Here is a 10299-nt window from a genome sequence, read left to right as displayed (position 1 = left end):
AATGCCCTTCTTTGTCTCTTTTTACAGTTTTTGTTTTAAAGTCTATTTTGTCTGATATGAGTACTGCTACCCCAGCTTTCTTTTCATTGCCATTTGCATGGAGTATCTTTTTCCATCCCTTCACTTTCATTTTGTGAGTGTCTTTAGGTTTGAAGTGTGTCTCTTGTATGCAGCATATATATGGGTCTTGTCTTTTTATCCATTCAGCCACCCTATGCCTTTTACTTGGAGCATTTAGTCCATTGACGTTTAAAGTAGCTATTGATAAGTATGTACTTACTGCCATTTTTTAACTTTTTTTTTTTCTCAGTGTTTTAGTAGTCCTTCTCTGTTCCTTTCTTCTTCTATACAGAATTGATGGTCTCTATAGTTTGACCTCTGTCTGAAAGCTCTACTCTTTAACTCCCCTCTTCCCTCCTTTTATGTTTTTGATATCATATCTAACCTCTTTTTTGTGCATTTGTATCCATTACGTTCTTATCATGGAAACAGATAATTTTTCCTATTTGTGGTCTTCTCTTTTTCGCTTAAATCAGTCCCTTTAACATTTCTTGTAGCACTGGTTTCTTGTTGACAAACTCCTTTAATTTTTGCTTGTCTGGGAAATTTTTGATCTCTCCTTCCATTTTGAATGATAACCTTGCTGGGTAGAGTATTCTTGGCTGGAAGTTTTTTCCTTTTAGCACTTTAAATATATCGTGCCATGCTATTCTAGCCTGTAAGGTTTCTGCTGAGAAGTCAGCTGATAGCCTTATGGGGTTTCCTTTGTATGTAACTTGACTTTCTCTTGTGGCTTTTAGGATTCTCTCTTCATCTTTAATTCTGGACATTTTGATTATGATGTGTCTTGGTGTGGGCCTCTTTGGGTTTATCTTGTTTGGGGCTCTCTGTGCTTCCTATACCTGGATGTCTGTTTTCTTCCTTAGGTTAGGAAAGTTTTCATCTATTATTTCTTGAAATAGATTCTCTCCCCCTTTGTCTCGCTCTTCTCCTTCCGGAACACCTATAACATGGATGTTAGTGTGCTTGATGTTGTCTCAGAGGTCCCTTAGACTGTCCTCACTCTTTTTAATTCTTTTCTCTTTTACCTGTTCACCTTGGGTAATTTCTTCTAGTCTTTCTTCCAGCTCACAGATCCGTTCTTCTGTATCCTCTACTCTGCTTTTGAGTCCCTCTAATGAATTTTTCATTTCCAGTACTGTATTCGTCATTTCTGATTGGTTCTTTTTTATATCTTCCATTTCTTTGTTGACATTCTCACTGAGTTCATCTATTCTTCTCCCCAGATCAGTGAGCATCCTTAACACTCTTTGTTTGAACTCTCTGTCAGGTAGGTTGCTCATTTCTGTTTCACTTACTTCCTTTTCTGGGGTTTTGTCCTGTTCCCTTACTTGGAATGTATTCCTTTGCCTCCTCATTTTGCCTCTTTCCCTGTGCTTAGTTACGTATTAGGTAGGTCAGCTACGTCTCCTGCTCTTGGATAGGTGACCTTATGTAAGTGATGGCTTAGGAGGCCTGCAGTGTGTTTCCCTCAGTTCTCAATGTTCCAGGGGTGACCCCTATGTGGGCTACGTGTGTCCTTCTGTTGTGGCCTGTTTGCTCTCCCTGTAGGCACCCAGGGAGGCCGAGTTATGCTCCTGGCCAGCTGTTGCAATGCTCAGCTGCTTGTAGTTGTTGTGGGCCCTTCAGTCTCTTTATCAGGTGTGGGGAGCCCCAGCACAGTTGGCTGCAAGTTCTAATACCACATTTGTGTTGCAGTATTTCTTTTAAGTGAGTAGGCCCCCAGTGTGGCAGGTTGTTAGGCTCAGGGCCTTACAATTGCTGTAAGCCTCCAGCCTTTAGGTCTGTTGTCAGCTCTCTGAGGATTGCAGCTGGGTGGGGCTGGCCTCAGGCACAGGAGCACCCAATTGTTTCAGGCTTTGGAAGGTGGGGCAAAACCCCTCTGTGGGTCTTTGAGAAGCACAAGTCTTCTGCAGCTGACAAGCCCTGCTGCCCACAGGTCCACACACACAGTCAACACAGTCCTGCCCCATGTGTGCGCCCCAACCGCCCGAAGCGGACCCAGTCTCTCCACGGCGGGAGCCCCACACACTCCACCACCGCCCCACACTCTCCACCCGCTCCTTGTGCACGCCCTGCCCCACTGAAGTGGGCTCAGTTGCCAGGCTGCAGAGAATCCAGTCACCAATCTACGCAGGCCCACAAGTTGCCTGAGGGCTTGTTGTTGGGTGGGTCCAGTCTCTAGGGTGTGCTGCCTGCCCTGGCTGAGCTGGATTAAATCAGTGCTCTAGCGGGTGGGGCAGACCCTGGGCTAGCAGGCCTCAGGGAGAACTCCAATGGCGTCTGTGTCAGCACACCCACACCAGGCCACCACAATGGCCACCGCCAATGTCCCAGTCCCTGGAGAGGTCTCACCCCTCACCGAGATGCACTCAGGGCCTATTAGGTGAGTCTCTTTTTACCACAGCACTGTGCACCTTTCTTTCTGGTGATTTTAGGTTGCTTTCAGAAACGGGTGAGTTTGCGCATGGGCCCTTTAAGAGCCAGTTTTAGTTTCTTTGTGAACCAGCTTTTCTGGGGGTACTCCCCAATGTTTTAGTAGCAGGCAAAGTCAGGTATTATGCCACTCGGCTCGATTGTGCTGGGTCCACAAAATGCCCCCAGCGGGGGCGCTCCCCGGCTCAGGGCCCTGCTCCTCCAGGGAGGCTGCGGACCTGTGCGCTGCTCCCGGGCAGTTGGGAAGCTGGCGGCTTGTGAGGGTGGCGTTTTTCCTCTCCAGAAGGGAGTTTCTGCCTCTTCCACCTCAATTAGGATTGTCCGTTGTTCCAGGAGTTCCTCTTATCCAGTTTTCAGTTCTGTCTCAGGGGTAATTTTTCCACGAGTAGTTGTAAATTGGCTGTGTCCACAGGAGGAGGTGAGTTCAGAGTCTGCCTATGCCGCCATCTTACACAAGTTAGTTTTTAGCAATACTATCTGCAGGGGGAGAAATACCACATACACATAATATACACACATAGTCATACAGACAAACAAGAGACAACCAGAGAGCTAACATTGTAACATTTAGCCACATGTGAGGTACAATAATACAAAACTCAGTAGCTTATTAAAGAATAGTTGGAACAAATGGTGTTTCTGTTAGTGGAACAAGTTAAAGTTACCCACTCAGACAGCTAAAGGTTTTTACAATATTTGTGGAGAAGACTTTTAAGTATTTTATTTGTCTTTAATAGGTAATCTTATGAGAAACTGTGAGCTAAATTTTAGGCAAGGGAGTCTATGGAAATATCAAGTAGCAGTGTGTTTTTTAAAAAACTCTTTCTGTGTTTCCCTTGTCTCAGGAGTTGCTTTAGCAAGCAGTTGTCTCTTTGGATGCTTAGAGTTCAAAGACATGGTAAGATTATTATTTCCAAGGGACTGAGTTAAATGTAGGTTTTATGTAAGAAGAAACTCAGGGGCATATTTCCTATTACCATAAACCTAAGGTAATTACTATTTAAGTTTTTGTTTCTTTTAAGGGTAGGAGTCCAATGGATATTTTTGTTGCAGTGGAGGCCCAAACCATGGGAAGGCCTGGACCTGGTGGGCTTGCTTACAGAGTGAGGGGCAATATATTAAGCCTCCCTGAGCATCCATGGACCTTTGTGAAGTTGTCGAGTGTCCCTGGCTAACAGCACTCACGGGAGATTCACACCTGCTGGAGAGCTACTCGCAGCTCTTGACATGTGTTTTATGTCTTATCTCCTCATCTCCTTAAGGGAATGTTTCCATTTTGTTCTCTCACAGTAGCCAAGGCATTCTTCTGTACCTACTTCTCTCTATATTTATGTATGTATTCACTCTGAGCTTCCCACAGGTACCAATAGGTACCGATTTGTTTAGGATGAGAGCTCTCTAAAAAATCCTCTTAGATGTAAAAGTCCAAATCTTCACAGGTATACCTATTTCAGTTGTGACTCCAATCCAGTAAGCCTTTTTGTGGCTTAATCATGGACACAAGAGGTGTCCCCAAAGAGAGTGCAAAAGATGTAGGCCTCTCAAGAAGCAGAGCATCTCCAAAGAGAGCCTAAGAAAGCAAAGACCTTCATCATGAAGGGGGTAAAGAAACTCCTATCTCCCCCAAAGTGAGACACCTTAAATCACAGACCCACTAACCTGTGTTACCAGAAAGGGGGTACTGGCGTGGGAATGTTCTCAGCAGACACAAGGCAATGAAGGGAGAGACAACAAAGGCCCTTTACGGACTGGGACCCTTTATTAAGACAACCTCCCCTGAGATCTGGCAGGGTGAGAGAGAGAATGCTGCTCGTCACTCCATGTCCTGAGCTCCTGGCTGGAGGGCTAGCCACCTGACAATTGCCTAACAATCTGCACTCTCCAAGTGGCAGAAACCAGAAAGAATATTCTCACTGGTTACAAAGCCAAATTCTCAGGATATAAAAACAAGACAAATGGAGAAAGTCATCTTATGTTTTTCTTCCTTATGACAAATGAAGAGAAGACAGAGACAAAGGAAAACAATGACTACTTCTGGGAGGGTAACGATCAATAATAACCTGTGGGTACCCCAAACCAAATTCATGGTGGTCATAATTCAAGAACTAATTGTTGCAAATGATTTTCTCATAACAATATGAATTTGGAAAGAAAAGGACAAGGAATAATTTTTATCCTCTTCACTTGACTGGGCACTAACAGACAGATATATGGGAGACTGACGTGGTAAGAATTCCTACCTTCTGCTGGTCGGTGGTCAGGTATCCCGTATCCCAATAGCAGTCTCTAGGGAGAGTGGAGGGCTCCATCCTTTTACTATCCCATCCATGTCACCAGAAATTGTAGGGGTGGGGAAAAATCTTTTTTCTTCTATCCGTTGAGGTTCTCAGCTGTGGCTCTGTAACAGAAGACAGATTAACCAGAGAAAAATGAACAAGTTAATTAGCATGCACATACACTTGGGAGAAATGCAGGGAACTCTAAGAGGTGGCTAGCGTTGGGCTGACACAGCATCTTAACCAAAGAACAGCACAGTAGTCCCGCTTATGGCGTTTTCACTTTGTGTGGTCTCAGTTACCTTAAGTAGTCAACCTTAGTCCGGAAGCAGATGATCCTCCTTCTGACCTGAGGGTCAGTAGTAGCCTAACATGACAGTGCTATGTCATTCACCTCAATTCATCTCATCATGTTGACATTGTATCATCTCACTTCATACGAGAAGGGAGAGTACAGCACAAGACGTTTTGAGAGACAGAGAGACCACATTCACAGAACTTTTATTACAGTATATTGTTATAATTGTTCTATTTTATTACGGTTGTTGTTAATCTCTTACTGTGCCTAAATGACAAATTAAATTTTATCATAGGTATGTATATATAGGAAAAAACAGTATCTATATTGTTTGGTCCTATCCGTAGTGTCAAGCATCCACTGGGGGTCTTGGAATGCATCCCCCAGGGATAAGGGGAGATTACTGTACACTTTCAGATGAGTAACAGGAGAGGAACAGAAGTTTAGGTTTCCAAGGGTACCAAAGTGTGGGAAGATAAATCTATGGGGACTAATAGAAGATAATAGCTAGTCAGTAAAGTTTGCTATACAGAGTCCTCTGGTGCCTTCTCAGTGATGTGGGGCCACTGAGTCACGAGTCGAAAAAGAATTTTCAGACATGAGCCGCCCATTTGTTCGTGCACCTTTATTTTGTGTTCAGCATGGGGACAGGACCCATGGGCAGTAAAGAGCCGCTGCATGGGAGTGTCTGTGTGGGGCCATTTTACACCTTCTTTAGCTATTTTGCTATTCCATAGATATGTCAAAAGAGAAAGTACTAGGTCGTCTGGTTAGCCTCCGAGACCAGAGCATGTGGGTGGATGAATGAGATGTGTCCTTGCATTCCTATTTAAAGTGTGCCTCAAGGAACACGTAGGCAGGAGAGTAAAGTCATTGATTACCTCCTCATGTAAATTCCTTTGCTCCCAGCCAGAGGCGATTGAGTAAGTAGGGGCATGTGAGACTGAGTGGGGTCTTATGGAAATTGTAAAACGAGTCATAAACAAGGTGTCGACCACATCATATTTCCCCCTGAGCACTCCATTCCCAAAAATCTTTGGGAAATGGGTGAAGGTCCATCTTCTGTGTCTACTTCCTACTGAGTAGGGGCGTACAGCTGTCACTGAACAGGGATGATGTAACTAGAACCGGGGGCTTCAGATGACCAAAATGTGGCTGCTGCAGAATCGAGTGCAGACAAGATAGTGACCGTTTCAAGATGAGAGAGAATCATCTGTGGAGATGGCAAAGTTAAGGAAGTGAGTCCTTGTTGGCAACTGACAGACAAACAATGGAAAAGACAGCATACCACAACTAACAGACACAAGAAGACTGCTAATCCCATAAGGAGAGCTTCAATAGTTGTCCAGAACCCAGGACTTGACCATGAATGTAGCCAATCATTAAAAGAGAGGGTGGGGTCTGACGTGGAACTTGAATTGTTTCCCCGTGTCTTGAAGTAAAGTAGTGACACTGTAACAGGTAGATCTTAAGTCAGCGTGAGGGAAGCCATCTTAGGGAAAGGAAGCAGTATTGTAACTGTGGTCCTGACTCACTAGTCTCTGAGAATGCACTCTAGCCTGCATGTAGCCTAGATGATTAGGCACCTCTCGCTTTTGCAAAATACGTGATCTGCTAGTTCTAGGACTCTTGCTTACGTATATCTCCCAGCTGTGAGAGGGATAATTTTCTTCTCTGATTCCCCCAGGAACATGATGACCTCCAGAAAGAAAAATGCTGCGTTGGTACGCATCACAGATGACAGAAGAAAGAGATAATCCGGTGCCTTGAAGTTCATCGCACCAGATGAGCGACATCCCTAAACCTCCTCCTTCCCTGCCCATTTCCCCTATGTAACTGCCTCAAGATTCATGTATGACTTCAAGGTGGTTCCTTAGGAGACTAGTCCACCATCTTCCGATTGTGCTAGCTAGTCGTAAATTTTCCTTTCTCAACAGCCGACTCATTTGCAATTGATTGACGCTGGATTGCAGAGGGCAGAACCGGCCCCTTTTTCCTCAGTTACAGTTTCTGGTGACCCAGATAGGACCCGCCTCTGCCCATGGCTACTTGGCTCCTGGAAGAATCTTGGGACTCTCCCAGCAGCTGCCGGGATGGTCTTTCTCCTGGGGACTGTCCCCTGAGTTCTGTTGACTGTGCACTGCCTCCAACGCTTCCTGGTGGCTGAAGAAATGAAACAGGTGCTAGAATTGTTTGTGTGTCTGTTTGTTTTTGCTTCTGGTAAGTCTACAGACTCAATCTGAAATTCAGTAAGTCGCTTTGGGGATGCCCATGAACTCTCTTCCCCTCTATCTGAGGTCCCTTCTGTTCAAAGAGGGGCCATCTGCGTGCACATTCGGAGTGGGAACAGTTGTAGGAATTTCTACCCTAAATCTGGGAACTGGTTCACTGGTGTCTGTTTCTTTCTGTGTCTGGATCCATGTGTCTGTCCATATCTGTGTATTGGAATGAGGGGAACTCCGTCTGTTCTCAAGCAAAGCCCTCTGGGCCGCCTGTTGGCTGAATGGGCTGACTTCAGCTATGAGCCCATGTCTAAGAAGAAGATAGTTTTCTTTTGTAATACCACATGGCCACAATATTCCATAGATTCCAGAGAGAAAGTGGCCAACATGGGACAATTTCAGTTTACCCAAACTGGTGTATCGGCATTTGCAGCTGGAAAAAGCTGGCTATAACATTAAACAACCAGTGGGGAGCCTATTTTAATCTTTTGAGGCTTCTAAATATTATCAGGAACTTTACTGCCTCTTTAAAAGAAACTAATTAAATAATTAAACATGCCAGGCTGTGGGATGCCAGGGGCCCTGCTGGCGAAATGAAACCAAAGCTGCTCTCTCGGTGAGCTTCCCCACTTCAACTCCCCAGAAATTCCTGATCCAAAATTAAGCAAGTAAAAATAAAAATAAGTAAACTTTTGAGATAATTTAGAATTGTAATGGCCATTCTGCGATACCTCTGTTTCAGATGAGTCTACCTTAAGGGTCACTCTTAAAAGAGGGGACTCAAAACCTCTCATGATGGGATGCAATCTTTAATTAATGTACAGAAACTTCTAAAAGACAAAGTTATTTCAAAAACAGCTTATTTTGCTATTTCTTACAGCAAAAGAAAAGAATCTTTAGTAAATATTTTTGGCCGTCTGAGCAGATCCACCTACTAGAAAAATAGTTCGGACCTAACTGTTATTCTGAATTTTGTACCTGAGAACTGGTTAAAATTTTGAGGATCTCTGTTTGGTTTTATCTGTCTCTATGTGCATTTGTCTGCTGCTGGATGGTACGGTCTCTAAAGGAGCTCTATTTAATTGGCTTGGAGTAAACACTTTTATAAGTTATTTCTAAACGTAACAGAAACTAGCCCAGATGTCTTTCGAGTTAACATGATACAAAATGATCTTTAGAAAAGAAAAGCTTGATGAAGTTTGTTGGTTTAATTGAAATAAATATGTTTTCAAAGTTATCAACATTGGATATGATACAGACATGTTATCTCTCTTGTAAAATTTGTCCCAAAAGTAATAACAGAATAATATCAGTTTCTGTCTGATGTCTCGTGAGGTTTTTGTAGACAATCTAATTATAATTATTAAGGACAGGTAAACTAAATAGATATGTAAAGATAAAAGTGTCTTAAATATTAGCCTCTCTCTGTTTGCCTTTAAGATCTGTGGTTGTCTCCTTGTTTAAATGGATAACTAAACGTTGCGTCATGGAATCTATGATATTATGTTGGTAAATGTTATCAATATAGCTATGTGTTTTAAAATTGTATACCATTACTAAAACTCTGATCGGTCCTGGTTAATGGTCATAATTCTGATTATTATTTTAAAATGTTGTATGTCACAGAATTAACCAAATTTCTTTGTCAATTGCCATTTTGGGGTCTTGTATACACAGTTGTGTTACTTTAATGCTTTTACAAAATATATTTTCTCTTCAGAGACTCATAGAAAGGACTCTGACACTCTAGAGTACTGGTTCCTGATAAACTTTCAGAGCGTAAAACTAAACTGGGTAAGAAATTACAAAATTCTAACTAAGAAACGGATGACTTCGTAAAACTGCTAACCGAAGATTAAGATCAAGAATCAATTACACAGGACTGAATGAACTGATGGGGATGATTATAGTTTTTATAATTTTTGTTTAAAATATTGCTGATTTTTTAATGTTTTGTATTTTCAGGTTTAAGGAAATCTTTCTCTCTTTCTCTTAAAAAACTGTGACTTATACCTTTGTAAGCAAAATTGAAACATTTATCTTTCCCCCGAACTGATCCCTCCAGGATTTGAAATCTCTTAGAAAGTGAGTATTTTTTTCATGGCAATATAGTTGTTTATATAAGTTCAATAAGAATCTGTTCTCCTTATAGCGGGACACGATTGGAGAGACTGGTTATATTACCAAGGCTTTGACTGGAACATCATACTTGAGGAAAAAAAATACATAAACTCGGATATGACCAGCCAGCGCTTGAGGAATGAAGATTGGACTTTATGGAATAAAGCCACTTGGAAGTGTTGGCCTGGTACCTTGTTTACAGCATTCCCAAGCAGCAACCTTATGGATAAGTAAGGAAGGTCACTTATGTGGCAGGTGCCTGGAACCTCAATATTTTGAGGACCTCGAGAAGAGAGGAATTCACCCAAATCTGTAGGTATTACAGGCAAAATCTGATGACAAGTCCTTGACTTGGCTTTGCTGGCCTCGAAAGGCCTCTAAAGTTCAATCTGAGATTCCTTATAGAAAGTTCCAGCAGAGCAGATTTCAAAGAGTCTATATGATCAATTGCTGTTCTTATGTAAGTAATTGGGCCAAGTTTATTGAAACTAGATCCTTGGTAAAAATGAGGGTGATTTTAGAGAGAAAAATTATGTTTCAATAAAAACTGTAATACACATTTGTGGATACTGGATTCTAGTAGTGTTAATTATCTTCGAGGATTTATAGGTGACATGACCTGCTTTTCTCTGCTCTCCCAACTTCACTACCTACCCCCGGAACCATTGTCTTGGTGTGTGCCACCGTTTTCCTTTTCTTCCTTTGTTGGAAATGTAGAAACTGTTGTTGCTGGTGTCTCCAACGGTGTTGTTGGTCCCCATCACAACGTTCAGGAGACCGAATAGCCTTAATGAAAGTCACAACGAACCCTCAGTTCCAAAGGAGTGAGACAATTTAAAAGCCTTACTTAGATCCTCACTGTCCATTTTAAGCTTCCAGATTCTTC

The 10299-nt window shown here is 42.6% G+C and overlaps 1 long non-coding RNA gene across 1 annotated transcript; it reads left to right on the top strand.

The window, feature by feature from the left end:
• The first annotated feature begins 2272 nt into the window (after positions 1 to 2272).
• On the top strand, positions 2273 to 9985 carry LOC147914673 (uncharacterized). The gene is made up of 2 exons (XR_015554907.1): positions 2273 to 2446; positions 6758 to 9985. It is a non-coding gene; the product is annotated as an uncharacterized LOC147914673 (long non-coding RNA).
• The last annotated feature ends 314 nt before the right edge of the window (positions 9986 to 10299 follow it).

The sequence above is a fragment of the Ceratotherium simum genome, chromosome 17 (assembly GCF_057802395.1).
Source record: "Ceratotherium simum simum isolate JZ-2026a chromosome 17, ASM5780239v1, whole genome shotgun sequence".
Classification (NCBI taxonomy): domain Eukaryota; kingdom Metazoa; phylum Chordata; class Mammalia; order Perissodactyla; family Rhinocerotidae; genus Ceratotherium; species Ceratotherium simum.
The sequence above is the reverse complement of the archived record's forward strand: the minus strand, read 5'-3'. Positions and strand labels throughout refer to the sequence as shown.